We start from the raw sequence: 22,856 nt of genomic DNA on the forward strand, positions 1-22,856 counted from the left end.
TTAGAAGAAACATTTCCGATCGTGGCGTCTGAATCTCCCTGCTCATTTCAGTTTCAGCTACATGAAGTTCGACTGTTTATAGCGCCACCAGTTTCTGTGAGCTTCCACGTGTTCCTATTCTTCATGCTTGCCTTCATTTGCACTGTTTTGAAATTACAGTGTTAAGAAGAAAGCAGAGTGGTATTCCTCGCACACTGGTTTCACACACACAGCTGCCAGAAAGAGCTTGCTCACAGCCATTAGCAGGTGGTTGTAGCTCACTGCTTCGAGCCGCCAGCAGCTATCTCTGCACTGTGTTTCAGACGTTATCAGGCCCGAGCACCTACTTATTATAATTGCCTTTCCCGCATTTCCTGAAACTATCTCGTCATCATTCGGCGAGTCATGGTTATCGGGCGACATTCATAACGCCCATAGCCGCAGTTCTGTTGCTTGCTATGCTACCGTATCGCCACGCCGTCCAGCTTGATGATTATGGCCGTTCAGGCTGCTCACCAGCAAATTGAATCTGGCATTGTATCGGGCAGCCTAATTACTAAAAACGTTACTTTCGATCCCTGATTTGAATCATCTATTATTACTCATTTCATTTCTATTCACTTCATCAGGAAACGCCTGTGTCCTTTGAGTAAAATTTGGAAAACGCGGTATTGACGATTTATTTGCTGACAATATCCGCCCACATAACAGAAAGTATAAAGGAATGGCAATGTTAATTTGTTGGTAGTTCGCTGGTTTAATTGAAAGTAAAAGCTGCCTCATCTATAGCTGTAAAGAACTCCAAAGCTGCAGTTACTGCAGAATGTCACCTTCAGCAATACAATAAACACAGCAGTGATGTTCACGACTATATCCTCGCCTTTCCTTTCTCTCGTTCTTCCTCATTTCGATGTCACACGTCCAATGGACACTTCGAGATATAATGAATATCTCTGAAAATTACAAATTGCTTCCTAGAGTTGCTTTGTGCTTGTCATCATCAGAAAGTAAACATATACCATACCATACGATCGTATTCGCATGGCAGAATGGCTCATTTCAATGTGTTGTGCCTGAGCTTATAAATACAGGTGCGCAGATGTCTTGGGTTGTCTGTTGACAGTCGGCATTAGCATTTCATTAAGCACGACGCTTCCATTCTGCCTTTATGAAGAAACGTATGCGAAGCCGACACTACATCAGTCAGCAAAGTTCATTTTGGGAGTTGCGGCAGGATAGAGTTCAGACTTGCCTGAATAATGCGCTTCAAAGAAGGGTTCATTTTCTAAATATTTAACATTTTCGTCATGTAACCAGCCTTCGTCGCCCTTTCCAGGACTTCGTATCAGATGTTTGAACAGCCTTCGGAGCCGCAGCTTTTATTCATTGAAAGTAAATGCTTGAGTTATTTTGTGTTATCGTGCCAGTGCGTGCGCATCAACGCGGAAGGAATATGTCTCTTTTCAGCTTGACGGCAGCAAAAGCGCTGTTCTTCTTTGTCAATATCAGCCAGAACATTATTTCAGAATGTCTTTCAACATTTTGATGGGAATAGCAGCTCACATCAGTAGATTCAGAACTACATTATTAAGTGAAAGTAACCATTTCTCATATTTGCCGTCTCGAGATACAGGTTATTTTCAAGGTTGACTATTGAAAGGGTTGCTGGCATGTGCCGATTGGGATATTCTTGGGACACGCTTCTCATCTCTGCAGCACTGAACTAAAGATTACCTCGTTATACTGACTTCACAAACTGCTCCTCACAGTTGAAGTCCTGACGATTTCGATTTATCGATGGTTTTAAAATAAGCAAGAGCTTTTTAAGAGATTGTTGAGCTTAATAGCACGCATCTCTTCTATTATTCTGTTGTTAAGAACAGACATGCTTTTAGGTAATACTGGCAATATATTTCAAGTTGAATAATTTGGATATTGATATCTTTACAATTTAATTATCAGTATGAATTACAATATACCATTTCTTTGCTAAACATAATTGGTTATGTTTTTTGCAATGCGCCTAAAAGTGACATTTTGACATTTTTCAATAACATTAATAGTTTCATACAGTTCTCTTTAATAATTCTTAAAAATGGATTATCTCATCGTAGACGTATTTTACTGACAGCAATAATGATGAAAGGGTCATTTTGGGGATTTTTGTTGAATAGCGCATCATTTTGTTTGATATTTACATTTTTCTGTCGTTTGAGGCCGTGTCGTTCGAGTAAATTTGATTACTGGCGAAACATTACGCGCGAAAGACATGATACATTGACGCGACAGGTCGTCAAGTCACACAGCCGAGCAGACGGCACGCTGCGGTCGATCGCTGGTTGCTAAAAGATCACCGACGTAAGACGACACCAAAATCGTACCGAAATTGCAATTAATCAGTAACAAAGAAAAAATAAGACGGTGTCGCCTGAATACGTGCCTCCACGCATTACCGCGTAGTTATACTCAAATTCATTCACGATTTGGGTCGTTGTTTCACGTTGTAATATAGCAACAAAGTGCATGCAGCCATGCTAGCTCACGCATGAAAAATTTACAGACACTTCACTTCATTCAGCACCTAATTTCAATGAACATGCATTTTCTCATCGTACTACACGGTTTTAGTTGTTTTTTATTTTGCCGTAAATAATAGAGAAGGTTATCGTTTTCATTTAGCGCACTGGCCATTATCACCGATATTGATCACGCCAGAAAGCTCTCCAGAAGCTCCTCGCACTAAGACAATTTGTTTGATTAAAGCCAGACTTAGAGATGAACACTGCTCCTTTTGAAGTTGGTTTCACAAGCAAACTGATTCCTTTTATGCCTTTTGGCGGCCAGGTGGTGAGACGGCGCAGATATGCACGCACTACATTTGCTTATTTCAGCTTCTTGCCTTTTTAGACGAATGTTCTTGCTCGAAAAATTTCTCGCCTATAGCAGCCCTGTATAGTTCATTTATAGTTCAAGCAGTAGAATATCGCCTGTTCATTGAAGATTCATCGCTGAGCTGTCGCCTCGGCCGCCGCTCTCAATACAGAATGGCGTTCAGTCTGCGCGCCTTGCCGGTTTCTTCGGTGCCGCCGCCAACGCTGGAAAGCTCGCTTCTCTGTGTTGTCAGATGTAAGCCAATAAACTTTACCGAAAATTTAGATCACACATTTACGCATAAAAAAAGGATGAAACCTTTCCTTAAAAGTTGTGATCAATAATCCCTTGCTGCTGGAATATATGACTTCTAAGCGTGTTTTCTTCATTTTCCGCTTAAGCATTTGAAACTTATTGACTGCGATCGAATAATGAAGAGGGTTATACGCCGAGTTTTCGACTGTTATACGAAATAAATAAAACCATTCAAAAGTTAACAACGAAAGAGTTCGCTCGGGATTGTGAAGTGTTCATGTCCAATAATTCTTCAGTTCTTAGTAGCCGCATACCTTAGCAGCGCAAGGTACCTCATGACTCCGCGTAAGCTCGCTGGTAGTATTGTAGCATTGAAGAAAAGGGCTCAGTAGTCAGACCGCAGTTTCTGGCATGATCACAGATCAAGACAAAGCCCACTGAGCCTGCAGGGCGAGAGAGCCACACACTGGGCACCTCTCACGAGATGAAGAAGCTGATTCGTATCAGCCAGCAGCTGCTGCTGCGAGTCTCCCCGGTCTCGGCTTACGGAGCTCTCTGGGATTTCCCATATCTACTTAATATCGATCGATTTCGTTGCTCGACATTTTTCATCATGAAGAGTCACAGCACTTGACAGTGATTGATGGGGTGGAGACACACAAATAGGTAGCATAAACATTGATTTCCAGAAAGTTGCCTTTTGAGGTAACCACGCCTTATAGTACCTTTGCAGTAACGTTAATGCTTCAGCGTTGCGCCTGTGCCATTGTGTTGGTTCACCAAACAAAGAGATTGTGTCACAGCTGCGAGTGCATATTGCATGTTTATTCAGCCTTCCATGAGAAAATGTTTTGGATGCAACACGAATGCAAGATTCACTAGTCATCGCTGGCCTAAGGCGCCTGCGAGGTAGATGTGCGCCCTCCAGACTCGCTCGCCGACCACCATTTTCAGTCGTGAACACAAAGCGTTAATCGAAAACAACTACTCTACCTGGCAGAGATCGATGTCATGAAACGCCGATTTTCGCACTTCATCATTCTGAGGCATGTCTTTCTTCGTATGACACGCCACTGAAAGCGCTTCTATGTACAGACGCAGTATATAATTTGTCAGCGACATATCCATTCAGGTGAAGCTCGACTTTCTGTAATAATTTCGCATTAAAATTCACTATCTGCATCTACTTGATGTGCTCAATTGTTCAACATGAAATATGCAATTAAACGGTAACGCCGATGTCATAATATAAAAGCGTTACCTAATTAGGCATTGATACGCTTGCAATAAGAGATGGTTTATCGTGGCCCATTCGTGTTTTAAAGTTTGTACTATATTGCACGTGGGTACACGTTACACGTGATAACGAAGCCCACATTTCACATTACTACATTATAAGCATAGTTGTAGTGTTCGACATTGACTGTACAGAGTCGTGTTATTAATCGGCATTTCTAATATAACTGATGACGAATTATAGTTTTAAATGGATACTTGGGGTCGTAAAAACAGCACTGAATCCTCATTAGAAACTAAATAAAAGTTATCGCAGTGCACACATGAAATTTTCTTTTCTCCGGAATGTTGCATATTTCTCCAGTTATCAACAAAAGGAGTAAAACTCTCTAAATGACATTGAAAATCAAATTTATATACTGAGTTTATTTCAGCAACAGATTTACTATTTCAAACAAAATACGGGGAAAATAGCCTTATCACACAAAGCGGTTTTGTATTGCTTTCTTAATAATTTCAGTAGTAGCAATACCGCAAGTTTAATCGTACTTTATTGCATGGCTGCCAAATGACAGATGCCGATCAATTCATTAGCGAAATTATATCACTTCGCTATTGATTTATCTATCAATGTGTTAAATCAAACTGTTAGATAAGCAGTATACATTACCACCTTTTTGTAGCAGCATATGTCTGCACTTCGAAACATACTCAAATTGTATAAAGTCAGTATTCCTCACTCCGGGATTAATGTCCTAAATAGTTGTTGGTTTGAGGTTTAAATGCTTAAATAAGTACTACTGTTTATTGCTTCTGTCGTCATGATATCGCAACGCCTAATAAAATAACGCGAACGTGCTTTCAAGAGGAGAAACAGCAGATCTACCATTTTCTATTTACAAGTATAATAATATACCACTTTAGCCAATAAAATAGCAAATATATAACTTAGAGGAAGATATCGCCAATTCTTTGTCATTGATATCGCTATTCTTTGCAGTATTACCATGACGAATTATTACGCCATTATTTGGTTACTTCGTTGTTAAGGTAATTAGTAAGCAATAAGTTCAGACAAGATTGACATTTAAGACAATGGTTAAAGCCAGCGTAGTTAATTGCTCAGCTACTCTGTTAAATAATGAGATATGTACGTATTTTTGATAAGAAGTTTTTGCAATTGCACTGCAGTACTTATATAATGAAGAATCGTTGCGGGAAATGGCTTCGGCTTCAAGAGTGTGGTTGAGCTGATAGTTAGAATCGACTCGAGCTGTTCCTCGCCGAACACGCAGCCAGCGTTTCAGTTTCAGGTTCACGGTAGATTTTCTAAAACTCTTCTTGTTCAATCGTTAGCCGCCGTCTGTTCGGCTGCTGGTGAAAAATAGTTTATTTGTTTCGGTTTTTTTCCACACCACATCTCTTCTTCTCTTCATACCGCCAAGCATTCGCGAGCGCAGTCGTACTTCAATGCTGGCCCAGCGCAGCCTTCTAATTGCCCATAATGCTGCCGCGTATTTGTCTGATGCCGTTGGTCACCGCAGTGCAGCCTGAGGCAGACCGTGTAGGAACATCTGTGAATAGCTCTCCTGAAAATGAACACTGTGGCTCATCGTTTCTCCTCCGAAGAGCCAGTAGAGCAGTTGCGCCGAAGGAGAAAGCACCGAGGTTTGTAAGCCAATATAAGAGACTTCACATCTTCGTACGGAGTTTTGGCTTGCGCCAACATTTGACGCAGATATATCAGCTTCATATTCTACCGCACTATATTGTTCATCCTCCTCTTTTTCTTCTCCTGGCTCGCTTCTGATTGTGTTTTTCAATCGTAAACACAGTGGTCTTCAAATTGAGTTAACATAATCCCGGGTTGTCTCTAGCTCAATGTCTTCTGTTGCTTTCACACTGGTATTACATTACTTATCTCTTTTTCATTTGGTTGGCTAAGGATGCAAGATATTCTGGTACATATCACTATCATTTGCGTTTGGTCTTTTTAGTCGCTTTCTGCGTGAGTACCAGGAAGAAAGGGAAGCAGCGATCATTGTATTAACGTTATTGCTGATGCAACATTGTTAATCACGGCAGCAAGAATTCACTAATACACTCGCGCCGTGACCGCATTACGCTTTTTGGTTGTTAGAGTTATTTTCATTTTCGTTTTTATTGAACATGATCTTTTGGCTTTCTAAGCCATTTTCAATATTCAGCAAAAGCTTCAGTCCTCGAGTCTAAATACACTTTCGGGTTTTAGCAATGACACGCTTGTCTTACTGTTATGTTATACTAGTTAGCGAGCACCGCATTTGTGAAAGATATGTTATTCAAAATCGCTTATCACCTCGCATCAAGACAGCTTAAAATGGGGCGACATGCCCCCGGCTTCTTACAGCCCTCGCTGAATTGCTCAACACATACTTTACGCGAGATTAAGGCATTGTTGGTGTATTCTTCAGTCACTTTCACTGCAGTACGGTTATGTTAATGCGGCAGTTCTGATATTTCAGCTCAGCCGATGAGTTGATCATTATGTTCTTTCGCTTTTTTCTTTTCTTTTACATGGATTAGTTAGCTCCGCGCTTGAGTGTATCAACATCTAGTTTTGAACACAATATAGACCAGTCAGCAATTAAAAATGGTCATGGAACATGGCGCGGTGACTTACAGCAGGAATTAATTAACATATGAGCAATCTAGGTTATAATATCCTTCGCCATATTTAATGTTAATTACGATATATTAATGCTGATTTATACAGTTTTCGAAATGTAAAAATGCATTTATATACGCAGAAATTACCAAATGCCGCGGTCTGTTCATGGTTGTTCACATACGTGTTGCCGAAAGCCATACGATTTAAAGCGCAGTGCTTTCGTTTGACTTCCAGGTCTTCCTGCCGATCAATCAGCATTCGAAAGATCAGTATTGGCTCTTCATTTCACGTTTAACGTCCATAACAAAGCCGTTATTTTCAAAGCCGCCGGTTTTTATTAACAGAAACTGAAGCATGATATTACTCACCGCGCCACGCCTTGGAGTCCAGATCGCTTTTCGATGCCTTATTTTGCAATGAATATTGAGGAAGGGTAATTATAGTAATAAAATAATTGTAGTATAATTGTTTGAGAAATTCGCTTCGGTCTCGATTTGACTGCCTTCTCCTTTTCCTCCTTTTCCTCCATCCTTTCCAGCCATTTCTTCGAATGGAAAATAATTGTCAAAGTCACTTTAGATGTGGAACGCCAATGTGAGTTGGCGAGCCGGACGATTACTGAACAGTGTTTACTTCACTACAGAAGTTCAGCTGAGGTTGCTTGAGAGCCGCAGACGCCAATGAAGTGGTTACAGAATGCCGTTGACAGTTTTTTCATGTTTTCTAAGTTGTGAATAGCTCATCGAGCTTGCACATTTTCACTTTTCGTTGAGCCTTTCTTCTTCATTATCAGTGTTTTTTCACTTCGATTCGAATTATTGCACAGTTGCCGGTGGTTCTTGCTGCGTTCGCCTTCAGGCACGATAGGTTAGCACGCAACAAAGTTACCTTAGTCAGAGCCGACTTAGCGAAATTGATATAGCTATTTATGATGTTCCTTCTCGCTGTAATTGCATTGAATACGATTCCTGCCGGCCAAACAGGAGAGAATAGTCAGAGTTGCGCATACAGCCCGTGAAAAGCAGACAATGGCCAAATACGTGACCGTGATGAGCCGCAGCGCGCTTCATAGACGAGCACCTCGAGGCAGCGTTGCGTAGCCGTCATGCTCAGGTGACGCTTTGACGCCGCTTCACTACCTACCAGGTTTACCGTCAACGCAAGCCTGGCAGCGGCCTTTTCAGCAGGATAGCGCGGCACGCCAGGTTCGAGATCGTCCGTTTCCGCCTCGGCCTTCACCCCAGATCTGATTGGAGCATTCGCGACGAACAGGCGCTTGATTCGCGCAGATTTAATGGATCTGCTGCCAATGCAGCTTTGTCAGAACCGCACTTTCGATAGGTTCGTGAGTCATACCACGCGTCAGAGCTTTTAATGATATTAAGAAGGTGTTCATGCAAACATTCGTTGGTTCAAATCTCGTATGAGTTTTTTACAAGCTGGGCACAAATGGTAGTCACTTCACAGTATGAAGTCAAGTCACAACCACTTGTAGCACTACCGAATTTCTTAATGAAGTCTATTTTATAATAATTGGCATACCTTATTACAGTATATAGAATGTTATAGTAACGAAGCTTGGAGCCAGGAACACTCAGCTTGACATCAAGCAAGATTTGTTTTCGACTGTTCCTCAAGTTGCCAATTCATTGTCAACAAATAAGAGAGAAACTTCATACAGGTTTGGGAAAGGTAAGGTGAGTAATGATGATGAATTGCCTTTGGATAAATTACCTTTATTAGTAATGATCAGTGTTGTATAATAGTACTTTGTTAAACGGTAGTTTTCCCCTTAATAGCGTGGCTCGGGTTTTTGCTTTTGGGATTGGTGTCATTCAATGTATTGTTTTAGTGAAGCTGGTTTCTGCAAAAGACAAGAGCTTGGCAGAGGATGAGAGCTCTGTAAAGTGCTTTGTATTATTCGTAGAGTGTGAAGAGCAAGATCAAAATTACCAGTAGGGTGTTACTCATTTGTCAGATTTTCAGCTTCATTGCCGATTCGACCTGAGAGCCACACACAAGACATTGCTTCGATAGATCGCATGCATGCCGCTTCAGGCCATGCTTGTTTAGCGCTTTATTTTGTGAATCACTTTCGAACGCGCCACGTCACTATCATTACCGCACAAGAAATACGCCGCGATTTCATCACGCCACTGTGCGCGCAAGACATCACAAAGCGAAAGTAGAAACTGGTCGCGAATATGTGTATTTGAGAATCATGGGGAAATTACAATAATCACGAAAACAATAAGAAACTCAACAAAGTCAAACCGACACTCTGCATGCATATAGCCTCACACAAAGAGACAGTGAGAAAAATATCTCTTAAACAAGGTGGATACCTGTTTGGCTGTCAGATTCTCACGACTCAAAAAGGAAAATGGTGAATATGCATATCTTCTCATCAGGTTTGATTTATTATTTAGAATAATGATAATGTTACACAAGGGAAAGCCAATGCGCTGAGAGTCTCGTGCTCACAGTGTACTGATATGCATCATTTAAATAAAGGTAGGAGTCGCTCTTTCGAATGCAAGCTTAGATGACTATAACAGGTCGCCGCATTTCATCGCTCTCAATGGCGATGTTTGGTCTTCGGGAGGCAGTGAATAGATACGAAAGTCAGACGGACATTTAAAGACGCGCTGTTGATCGCGTTCTGTTCAGAAGCAACACACAGCGACGCCTGTATCATCACAGAACGAATATTCAGTAAAAAAATTCGGCTTCAGAATCGCTTTTATTTCATTGAACACGGCGATCGGAGTTATTTCAGCACGTTTTCGCGAAAAGGCCTTAGTAGACCTTTGCACTTCACTAGCACAAAGCTGTGCCTAATTCGCCTGGCATTGTCTTCTATTTTCTCGCCACCTCTGATCACTATCGCATGCAGCGAGTTTTTCATCTATTCGAAGAGCGTTGTCATTAGCCAAAGGACCGATCGCTCGAATGTCAGAAATTAGTGGTGAATTGTTTTTGGATAAGTCATTCCCGCATACAATTGGTTTATTATTAATTCGATATCACTGGTCTACTGTCACAGCAGCAGTAGCAGCAACAAAAAATACAATAAATAAATAAAAGAACAAGAAATTCGAACCGAGTATGTTAGCGTCTTCACATGTGCCGCAGACAGAATGAGATGCTGATGGCAATGCTGAGGCAAAGTATCTGCTTTATGATGCTTCGTTCAACTGAGAATTGCTTCAGATGCGTAAAGATTAGTTGGCTGTGTCGTAGTTGTTGTATTTGACGTTGGGCTGTGTTAGCGCAACGCCGATTAATCGGGCATTGCAGAAGCTTTATTATTAACAGCCGCCATTAAAAGTTACAAACCTTTAGCACATTTCGACCTTTGTTTTTCCGCATTATTTTTCGGCCGATTTTTACTCCAGATATAAATAGAAATGAGAATAGCATTGAAGTGCTTGCTCGATTGAATGTGAAGACTACACGTTAGCCGTTGTGAAATGTGTCATGATTTGTTAGCCATTATTCACTCATTAAATACCAAACTGCTGTCATCTTGGCGTTAATTATGCATCGAGCTCAATCAGATGAACAATACAGCAGGCCACTGCATTGAGTAAATGCACATACTTGTCGTATCATTTTGCAGACTGCTTTTAAAAGTTTCCTTATTTGTCTGATTTCCACAAAGCAATACCAATTGTGAGAAGTAATTAAACGCAGCCCACCTTCTGCGGCAATAGTTTACAGCAATCGGGTTTTTTGGATTCATTGCAATTAATATATGTTCGCGTTTTTGGATTAGTTTCATTTTAATTCTCGATGAGTTTGAAAATTATAACTCGTTTTCGTTTCAACGGTTTCAGTTTGTGTTATATTTCTTCGCTACAATAAAATAAACTGTTAAATATCGAACGTCTTAATGTTGCAGCGATACATGCTTCGACAATTTACAGTGTTAAGCATATTTATGTATTTCGACTACATCTTTTTAATGAATGGAACATTTAGCTTTAGTTTTTTTTTGTGGTTAATAATATTTCATTATTATTTAACATATCAGGCTCACATAGCTTTCATGCCAACATGCTGTGCAGTATATCACAGAGAAACCAAAGCCAACATTGGCACAGACCAATATTTATATACTAGCAAGGTGAAATTCCTGATTGCAGAGTGTCTACAACAGTAGCAGACTACAAAACCATAAACATCGTTACCTATGCAACCAGTCAATACTATAGTGTTATTATTATATCGTTTTGTGATCAAATATTGCGAGGCACCGCATAATGCAATATTAAATACATTTCACCGAGAAATCTAACAATAAATATTCCATTCAAATAATATTCTTTCAAAAGTCGATGATCACATTCCTTCTTGTAAATAAGGATGATAAATAAGTTTCTGCCAAAGTAGTTCAGCACTGTTCACAAACAATATAACACAGTTACATTAGATCACAACAATGGTAGCATTGGCACGGCCATTCAATGCTCAATGCGCCTGCTCATGAATCGTGTGTTTTGCATTTAATAATGCCCATCTGTCTTTGCTCAACAGGTAAGATTGCTCCTTCATACCTAAAAGTTTAACGTAATGTCTTATTTATTCAGTCATAAACATTAATGATATACGCAGCAATCTGATTAACGAGAAGAGCGCATGAGTAGAGGCGTGGTGAACAAAAACATGACGCAAGCTGAGCTCCCGTCATGTTGCAGATGCTGTTGTAGACGCGTCGCTGCCATGCTTCTGTAATGCCGGTAAGCACTAGATCAACGAAATGTTACACATTGAGCGACAGCTTTCAGAGCCCGGCCACTCGACTCGAACTATCACACAAGTTACTGTGACTTCAGCTCATCTCTCTTTTCTGCAGCCTGCGTGTGCGTGTGTGCTCTCCGCTCAGTGACAGTGCATAGTAGCGAGGAGCAGAGGGCTGATGAGACAGATCGTCATATAGACGCAGTTCTTGTGGGGGAAGTTGTCTGTGCAGAACCAGAATATGCCGTTTTATTTCAATAGGGACTGGGGCCACCGCTGGGTGTTCCGACGTAAGCTTCATACATTTTGCTGTCGTATTATGTGTCCGCATTATAATCAGGTCAAGTCATGTAAGCAGTATTGTTACCGCGGAAATCGTGACTCTGGGCAAATATCCTCGCTTTTTAATAGTAAATAGGAGTAACTTCTATATGAGCATTTAAGCATAACAATATAATAAGAGCTTAAGACAGCTGACAGTGATGAACTGATGAACGCGCGAACATTTAAGGCAACTTAAGACGACGTGAGCAGCCAGCAACGATGACGTCGTTGTTTGTGGAAAGCGCAGTCGAAGAGTTGCGGTAGCAGCCCCCATTACGCCTGAACGCAATGATGATGTCGTTAAAGCCGTTGCTGGCAAAAGTAAATATAAATATTCAGCGATCAGCAGCAGCGTTACCCCCGCACCGAAGTCGCCAGATGCTCATAAATACTTGGCGAACTGGAGAAAGCGGCGTCGTCCTTGGAGTTTCGTCTTTATTCAGGCTATTAATGGGGCTGTACAGCGCTGCCGCAGCCTATTTTGACTGGCGCTTTCCGCAAACGTGGGATGTCATCGCTGCTGAGTAAAGATCACGTCATCTTAAAGAGACACCTTAAATATTTCGCTGCGTCTGTGTCGGACGCACTGGTCGAACGATGCAGAAGCTTCCATTATTATATTGTTATGTTTAAATGCCCATATAGAAGTTACTCCTATATTTACTTTATTAAAAAGGAGATATGCCATAAGTCCGCGATTTCTGGCAGTATTGCACACTTTAAATACACTTGATGACTCCTGATTATGTCAGCAAAAGACACATGTAACACGACCGCCTTTACTTGCAAAAATGTATAAACTTACAATCGGAACGCAACAGATGAAGCTAACCTCATAAAAAAATAAACAGCATATCTCCGCTACACAAAGACAGCTTCCCCACAAAGGCCTAAATCCTGCTCTGTTGATCACCATGTAATCCCATCAGCCCCTCTGCTCCTCGGCTGCTGGCAAACACGGCACCGGTCACGTGGGCTCAGGGTCAGAGATGAACGGAGGCACACACACACACACACACGGAGCAGAAGAAGGGATGGGCTGAGTCACAGAAGTAGCTGTCGTTTGTGTGATGGATTGAGTCGAGTCAGTGGCGGGTCTGGAAGCTGTCAGCTCAATGTGTAGCAGACGTTTGATCCTAAGTTCGCTCTTGCCGGCCGGTACACAGAGCATGTGGCAACGGGCAGCTGTCTCTGAACAGCATCTGCCAAACATGACTTGAAATCAACTTAAGTCATCATGACGTTTCCATGTAACCTCACCTTTGTTCACCTCTACACTCATGCAGCTTTCTTACTCCGATTAGTAGGTTATACGTATATCATTGTCGCTGTGACTGAATAAAAATAAGACATTATACCGTTAAACTTTTTAAATTATGAAAGGGCAGTAAACACTTGCCTGCCTACACACACACAGTCAAACCTGAGAGAAATAAAGACAGATGGGCATTAATTAAATGCAAAAACACACAATTCATGAGCAGGTATTGAACAGTGGATGTTGTACCGATATTGTATTGTTGTGACATCCCCTAATAATAACTATTAATCATATTGTTTGTGAACAGTTACTGGACTAAAGCAACTTAGGCTTATTTAATCATCCTTATTTTTAAGAAAAATGTGATCATCAGGCTTTTGAGGAATGTTATTTGAATGGAATATTTATTCATTTCTCAGTTTTCATTGTATTTGTATTGCATTATACGAGTTGCCCCACAATAAATGCTAGAGAGCTTTGATCACAAAACATTATAATATCATCTTACTATAGTATTATTTGGATACATAGAGTGAAAACTGATATTTATATGGATTTTATGGTCTGCTATACTGTTGTAAAGACCTCTCTGAATCAGAATTTCACCTTACTTTTTCGCCATATAAATATTAGTCTGTACAAAATGTTAGCTTTTTTTGGTTTCTCCTGTATTATACTACTGTATATTAGCATAAAAGTATATGAGCCTGATGTATTAAATAATAATAAGTAGTAGTAGCCTAAAAAAAAACTAAAAACTAAATGTTCCATTCATTAAAAAAAGGTCATAATTCAAGAAATACATATAAAAATGTATGTAACTGTAAATTGTCAAGCATGTATCAGCTCTGGCAGTTAAGACGTTCAGTAGTTTAACAGTTTGTTTTTGTGTAGCGAAAGTCGCAAAGCAAAACTGAAACCGTTTTGAAAAACAGAAAACAGTTACTAATATTTTCAAACTCATCTTGTCAGGTTAAAATGAAAAATCTAGTCCAAAAGGCACAAACATATATTGGTGCAATGAATCAAAAACCGATTGCCATGGAAACTATTACCACGGAGACAGGTGTATTTAATTACTTCTGTCTGATTAATTTTGTTTGTGGAGGAAATTAAAATTAAATAAAACTTTAAAGCAGTCTGCGGTTCACAAAGGTATTTTGATAAGTGTGTCACGCATTTACTTTCCAATGCAATTATTTTCTTTGTGTTGTTCATCTGATTGAGCTCCGGTCTCATAATTGCGCAAGACGACAACAGTTTAATTGTTTAATGAATGATTTGGAGCGGCGAAACAACTCGTATGACACATTTCTAGCTGTTGCGTGTGCGCGTCTTCACATTCCAAGACAAAACTGTCAATCCCGCCAAACGCTTCAATGCTATTCTCATTTCCTATTTACTCATCTAGATTCCCGAAAAAAATCGCTTTCGGAAAAAAATATTACGGAAAAACCAAAAATTCGAAATATGATTTATACATCAAAGGTTTGTAACTTTAATGCGGCTCTGTTGGGTTTATAATAAAGCTTCTGCAATGCGGTTAGTGCACCGATTGCGCTAACACACAGCCAAACGATCAAAGTGCAACAGCTTTCTTACAGCCTGTGCTTAATGCTACACATCTGAGCAGTTCTCAGTTGGACAAGCATCATAAAGCAGATGTCCTTTTGCCTCAACATTGCCATCAGCATCTCTGTTCTATTATACAACGCGGCACATGCGAGGAGACGCTAAAACGCCTCGGTTCAGTCCCTAACGTTTTCTCTTATTCTTTTTTTAAATTTATTTATTGTATTTTTTGTTGCTGCTGCTGCTGCTGTTGTTGTTTAGAGGCCTTGGTAGACCAGGTGATGCGTGTACAAGAATTGAATTAATAATCAGTAATTAATATGCAGAGATAGGCTTCACCTACATCCAAAAACAATTCTGCTAATTTCTGACATTCAGAAACGATCGGTCCTTTAACAGACTAATGACTAGCCTTTCTGCTCAGATTACGATTGAAGAAAAACTCGCACGTGTACCGATAGTGATGTTAGAGGTTGCGAAATAGGATTAATGTTGTGGCACGGATTGGGCTTTTAGCTTTAGTACTGGTAAGAATCTGCACTGTCTACTATAACAGGCTGCACCTTTTTTCACCAAAAGGGTAACAGTGCAAATGCTCCAGTCTTTTTCATTAATTTCAATGAAGATAAAGCAGTTCTGAGCCAGATTTTTTTTTTTACTAGTCTTTACGTTCTGCCCAGTGATACAGAGCGTCACTGGTGTGTTGCTTCTAGTTAGGACACGGTGCGAGACGCGTCTGCTAAATGACTCCATCTGACTTTCATCTATTCACTACCTCCAGAGATTTAAACATCACCGGTGAGGAGCAGTGAGAATTACGGCCGACTATATTATAGTCCATCTAAACTGCATTCAGAGAGCGACTCCTCACCTTTATTTAAATCGTGCGCTATCCAGTACCTGTGGAGCACAGGACTCTCACGCATTAGCGCCACTTGACCTTGGCATTATCATTTATTCTAATAATAAATCAAACCCTGAGTAAGGAATGTCTGCATAATTCACCATTTTCCTTTTTAAAGGTCAATGAAAGTCTGACAACCAAACCCGTTGTCGTCACCAACTTAATTTCAGAGATGTTTTTCTCCACTGTCTCTTTATTGAGCGAGGCTATATGCATGCAAATGCAAGCGAACAGTCTGAAGTTTGACTTTGTTGGGTTTCTTATTGTTTTCACGTGATTGTTGTGAATTTCCCCATGATTCTCAAATCTACATATTGCGTTGGTTTCTACTTTTTTGCTACAATAAATCTTTTTGCGGTGTCTTGCACCACACTTGAGTGCGTGATGGGTCACGTGACGTGTTTTTGCTTGTGCAGTGTGGACGGAAACACAGTGAAAACGCCAGTACTGACAAGAAAGTGATTCTAAAATAAAAAAACGCACTAGAGTAAACATAGCCTGAGAAACGGCATCGCTGCGTGTCTATCAAAGTGTGTCTGTGTGTGGCGGCTCTCAGGTCCGAGTCAGCTAATGAAACTGAAGGGGTCTAATTAAATGAGTAACACCCTCTATTAATTTTGATCTTGCTCTTCACACTCACCTGAATAATACAAAGCACTTTACAGAGCTCTCATCCCCTCTGCCAAGAGCTCTTACAATGCTTTACCAGAGCAAGAAACCACACTTCACTAAAACAATACATTGAATGACACACGTCCCAAAAGCGCAAATGACATGCTAGAAAAAACCGAAACCCGCTATTAAGGGGGGAAAAACTACCGTTTATGACAAAATTATATTATACAACACTGATCAGGCACATCAATAAAGGGATAATTTATCCAAAAAAAGGCAATTCTGTCATCATTTACTCACCTTGCACTTTTTCCCAAACCTGTATGGGTTTCCTCTCTTCTGTTGAACACAAAAGTAGTTGGCAGCCGAACAGTCGAAGGGCAAAATCTTACTTCGGTGTCAAACTGAAATTGACACACTGACTGGCTCAAACTCGTTACTTTATAGCGTTCTATATATACTGTAATAAAGGTTATGCCAATTACAATTACATTATAAATAGACTTCATTATTAGAAATTCCAGTGAGTTGCTGCTACAAATTGAGCGGGTTGAGTATTGACTTGACTTCATACTATTGAAGTCAACGACTACCATTTTGTGCCCAGCAGCTCAAAGAAACTCATACAAGTTTGAACCAACTTGAATGTTTTTGCATGAACCAGCCATTTAAAACCACCTTCTTAATATCATTAAAAGCTCTGACGCATCGAGGCATGAACTCCACAAGACCTGTGAACAAGTCCTGTGGTTTCTGACAAAACATTGGCAACAGATCCATTAAATCCTACACGGATCAAACCTGTTCGTCCGGCACATCCCGCAGATGCTCAATCAGATTGATATCTGGGGAATTTGAAGGCCAGGGCAAAACCTTAGACGCTTTGTCATGTTCCTCGAACCCTGGCGACACCGCACTGTCCTGCTGAAAAAGGCCACTACCAAACCGTTGACAGGATGGGGTGCACGTGGCCTTCAACAATATAAAAATTAGGTAGGTGGAACGCGTCAAAGTAACGTCCACCTGAATGACAATACATAGCACTGCCTCAAAGGGGTCTCAAAGTCTATAAACGCACTCGAGCTCCATCACAGTCCTGTCTTTAACCATTCATCTGCTTTCACAGGCTGTATGCACTGCACCTCTGACTATTCTCTCCTGTTTGACCCAGCAGGGTTCATGAGTGGGCTGTGCAATTACACAGCAGGGGGAGACATCATAAATAGCTGAAAGACATAGAGCCAATAAGAAAAAGGGGGATCAATTTTCATTTCAGTCAGCTCCTGACTAAATTGCTGTTGCATGCGCTGTCTTTATCCGTGCCTCAGGAAACGGAGCACAGCCTGGGAACCACCGGCAAACAGTGCGATGGATTCAGATCCAGGGACTGGAAAAACGCAGTGGTGAGAAAAGAGAAGGAACCAGCAAGGGAAAGTGAAATGTGCCAAATCGGTGAGCTGATACAGCCTTGTCTCTTAAAGACATAAGAAAAACTGTGCGCGTTTGTGTGTGACGCCTTCGATTTGACGTCTGCGGCACTAACCCGGACTCGACAAGCCTCAAGTGACATTTGAGACTTCATAAACAGTGAAAGTAAAACACTGTTCAGTTAATCAGATCCCGCTCCTTAACTCACATTGACGTTCCACATCTAAAAGTGAGCTTTTGGTTATTCATTTTTTCCATTCAGAGGGGAGCGGAGAAACTGATGGGAAAGGATGGAGAAGGAGGGAAAAAGAGAAAGAACGGAGTCAAAGTCAAAGGACCAGAAGTCGGATTTATATCAACAAATTATCACTACAATTTATTGATTTGAGCATTTTATTACTATAATTACCCCCTTCCTCAATAATTCATTTTTTTTTTAAAATAAGAGCATCCAGAAACGTCTGGACTCCAAAAACGTGGCGCAGTTAATTAATATCAATACTTCCAGTTTCTGTTAATAAAAACCAGCAGCTTTGAAAATAAGCAGCTTTGTTATAGGCTAATTAAAGCAGAAATACTGAAAAAATAGCCTACATTTGGTCTTTCAGATACTGATTTGATCAACAGGAGATCTGCGAGTCAAAAATGAAAACCACTGCTTTAAATCCGTGTATGAAGCTTTTCCGGCAACACATTTATATTAGTTAATGCATTCTGTATAATGAACTAACCATGAACAAGACCACTTACAGCATTTGTTAATTTCTGCATATATAAATACATTTTTTACATTTCAAGCTGTATAAATCAACATTAATGTATCATGAATTAACATTAATAATAAACGAAAGGATATTTATAACCTAGATTAATTGATTAGTCATTGTTAGCTCATATGTTAATTAATTCCCTACTGTAAAGAGTCACCACTTTTTCATGTTAGGGCTTGCATGACAATTCATTTTTAATTGCTGACTAATCAGTAGGTCTATGTTAATGATTCAGGGTAAGTCGACTGATACACACTCAAAACGCAGACTAGCTGTCCTTGAATCAATCCATGTAAAAAAAAAAAAAAAAAAAAAAAAAGTGCATCTGTTCTGTTCGAAAAGAACCATAATGAAGTCAACTCCTTCAATATGGAGCTCGAAAATGTCAGAACTTTGCCACATTAACATAACCCACCTGCAATTACAAGAAAGTGACTTTGAAGGTCCCCTTATGTGCCTTGAAATACGCAGCGCTAAAGTATGTGGTGAGGTAATTTCAACGGAAACAGGAAGATGGGGCGGGACATATCGAGCAGCCCTGCCCCATTTTTAAAATATGCGAAATTTGTTCGCAGTTTTGAATGCTTATATCTTCTAAATGCGAATTTTGTCGCTGCTTTGGAGCCCACTGGCTTATAGACAACCTTAAGACTAGCGTATCGATACTAAAACCCAAAGAAATTGTAATTTGGATTTCAGAGGGACTTTAGAGCTTTGCTGAATGTTGAAATGGCTTAGAAAGCCAAAAAGTTCATGTTCAAGTAAAAACAGAAAAATAGAAAATAACTCCTAACAGCCAAAAAGTATATGATACGGTCACACAGCACTGAGTGCTGTCGAGTGGATTCTTAAACACCGCTGATTGGCCAATGTGTTCACATGCTCAACTGCGATTGGCTACAATGATCACTGCTTCACGCTCTTCCCCCGAGCACTCACACAGAAGCATTTAAAAAGACCAAACACTAAAATCAGATGATAATTGATATGGTACCAAGATATCTTGCATCCTTAGCCAACCAAATGGAAAAAGGATAAAGAATAATATAATACCAAGTGTGAACAGCAGGAGACATTGAATAGGATAACCCAGGATTATGTTAACTCCAATTTAAAAAAAGACCCTGTGTTTACAGAGTTTAAAGCCCACGAATCAGGGCAATTCCAGGGAGAGAAAAAAAGAAAGAGAGGATGAACAATACTGCAGTGCGAGAGTAGAATAGTGAAGCTGATATATCTGCGTCAAGTGTAGAAACAAGCCAAACTCCCATGCAAGTGTGAAGTCTCTTATATTAGCTTACAAACCTCAGTGCTTTCCTCCTTCAGCTGCTTCTCTGCACCACTGGGCTCTTCGGAGGAGAAACGATGAGGCACAGACATTCATTTTCCAGGAGCTATTCAACAGATGTTCCCACAGTCTGCATCTCAAACACACTGCGAGTAACGAGAGGCAGCATCGGACAAGCCACACGCGGCATTAGCCTACTCGTTTAATTAGAAAGAGCTCTCGCTGGGCTCCAAGCAAGACACGGACATATTGAGAATTACGACTGCGCTTAAAAAAAAAATTGGATGCCGAAAAGCCAGAGCATGAAGGAAAGGAAGAGATGTGAAGATGTGGAAAAAAACCAGAAAACAAATAAACTGTTTTCCGAGTTTACACACCAGCAGGCAGGAACAAGACAGCTGCAGCTGCGGTTGGTTAAGAGAGTTTTAGAAAATCTACCATGAGACCACAGAAGCTAGAGCCACTGAGGTGCGTGAGGCAAAACGAAAAAGAGACAAGCTCCAAGGGTCAGTTCTAGCTTATCAACTCCTGCTCTCTTAAAGCCAGAAGCCCGCTTTCCTTTTTTTTAACAGTTCACTTCATTTATATAAGTACTGCAGGTGCAATTTTAAAAAGCATTCTTATCAAAAATACATTTTATGTCCTCGTCTCTATTTTTGTGGTGAAAAGCTGAGCAATTAGCTACACAACTGTACATTGTGCCTTAAATGTCAATCTTGTCTGAACTTGAGGCGAAACACTAATTACTTATGTGGCAAGTAGCCAAATAATAAGCGTAATAATTTACATCCCGCCAGTTGTTACTGCAGAATAAGCGATATCTGGTGAGCAAAGTTGGCATTATATCACTACGGTTGTACATGAGCACCATAATTTTATTTAAAGTAAAAATTTAAGGTAATTATTCATGCGCAATCTTTCTGAAAATGGGGCGAGATTTCCTAGCAATCCTCTTCCTCTGCTGTTTTTTCCTCCTCTCTTGAAGCCGTTCAACGTTGTTTTGGTAAATAAAGCGTTGCAATATGTGACAGCAAAGCAATAAGCAATTAGTACTTATTTAAGCATTTAAATAAACCAACAGCTATTTTATAGGACATTAATCCGAATTGAATGCAACTTTATACAATTTAATTATAATTTCAAGTACAAAGACATATGCTACCTAAAAAAAATTAAAATTGTACTTAAGTGTACTTCATGTGTATCTATGCTGTACACCTTATCTAGCTTAGTTTGATTTAACCCATTAGTAGATAAATCAATAACGATAATTATCAAGTGATATAAATTTCCTTCAATGAACTCGCAGTGATTCGGCATCTGTCATTTGGCAACCCGCCATAATAAAAGTCTGGGTTAAACTTGCAGTATTGCTACTACTAAAATTATTAAAAACAATACAAAAAAATTACTTTAAGTAATGATCAAAGACCATTTTCCCCATGTTTTGATTTGAATAGTAAATCTATTGCTAAAAATAGGCCTAAATAAATTTGATTTTCAGTCATTTAAAGAGGTTTTACTCCTTTGTTTGATAACTAGATATGCAACAGAATTTCGGAGGAAAAAGAAAATTTCATGTGTGCACACGATGCTTTTTTGTTTGGTTTTTCTAATAGAGTTCAGTACTGTTTTACATGGAGCGTTACGTTTTTATTTTTAAGTATCCATTTTAAAAACTATCGGTTAATTAATCGGTTATCGGCAAGTGCGGTCCAACCTAGCTTTTGATATCTGTACAATTCAATATCGGTAGACACCTGAAGACTGTACTTACTTAATGTAAGTAGCCAAGTAACAGACTCGTTACATACATGTAACAGTAGCTGCCCGTTACATCTACATAATTACAAACTTTAAAACACAGATAAGACACATGATAAGTATCTCTTATTGCATGCAAGCACAACAAATTCTATCAAGTACCTAATTAGGTAACCACTTTGTATTATGACATCTTAAAATAAAGCGTTACCATCTATTTTAATTACATATTTCATGTTGGATTAATTGAGCACATCAAATTACGTTCTGAGATGGCTTTCTCCCCCAATTAGTTTTAATACTGAGAATTTGGTTACCTTAGAAGTGAGCTTCCTTACTGAATGGATAATATGTCAGCATTTCCCAGAGGGTTTATTGATTTATATACACGTCTATTTACACAAAGCCTTTCAGTGCGTGTGATCGCTACAGAAGACATGCCTCAAGGATGATGGAAAGTGCTTTGAGATGAAAAACGTTTCATGACGGACATCGATCTCTCTGCCAGATTAGAGTGGTTGAACCGGGTTGGCCTTTATTATGAACTTCCTGACTAGTGGTGGTCAGAGCTAAAGGCAGGTCTGGAAGCACCCCGAGTCGCCCGTTTCCCCTCCTGCAAACGCCTTAGGTTCCAGCAGTGACAAATGAATGCCCATTCGATGGTATCCAAAACATTTTCTCATGGAAGGAAGCAGATGAAGCGTGCAATTCATGTGCCGCTCACCGAAACAAGCGGAAACGCAATCTGTTTGTTTGAGTGGACCAACTGTGCTGGACGTAATAACATTAGGAAACCACATTAACCGTTACTGCTAAAGATTACTATAAAACGTAGTTTTCAAAGGCCAGCTTCTGGAAATCAATTCAAACATACTTTCTCTTGTGCATGTCTCCACCCCCCCATCAATCACTGTCAGTGCTGTGACTCTTCATGATGAAAAACATCAGAGGAAGAGGGACATTGGCAAATCCAGTCTCAGTCCATGTCATGTCAGAGTAGAATGCCAGGAAGTCCCAGAAGAGCTCCATGTATGAATGCAGACGGAGCTCGCGGGCTAGTGCGAGTGGTTTCCTGTGTCTGAATCAAGCTTCTTCTTCTGAAGTGAGAGGGTTATGCAGTCTTAAAGCAACTCTCTCTCACCCTCTGGAAGGCTCAGTGGGCTTCTGTGCTAAGGCATGTAAATACAAATCCCATG

The sequence above is a fragment of the Puntigrus tetrazona genome, chromosome 13 (assembly GCF_018831695.1).
Source record: "Puntigrus tetrazona isolate hp1 chromosome 13, ASM1883169v1, whole genome shotgun sequence".
Lineage (NCBI taxonomy): Eukaryota > Metazoa > Chordata > Actinopteri > Cypriniformes > Cyprinidae > Puntigrus > Puntigrus tetrazona.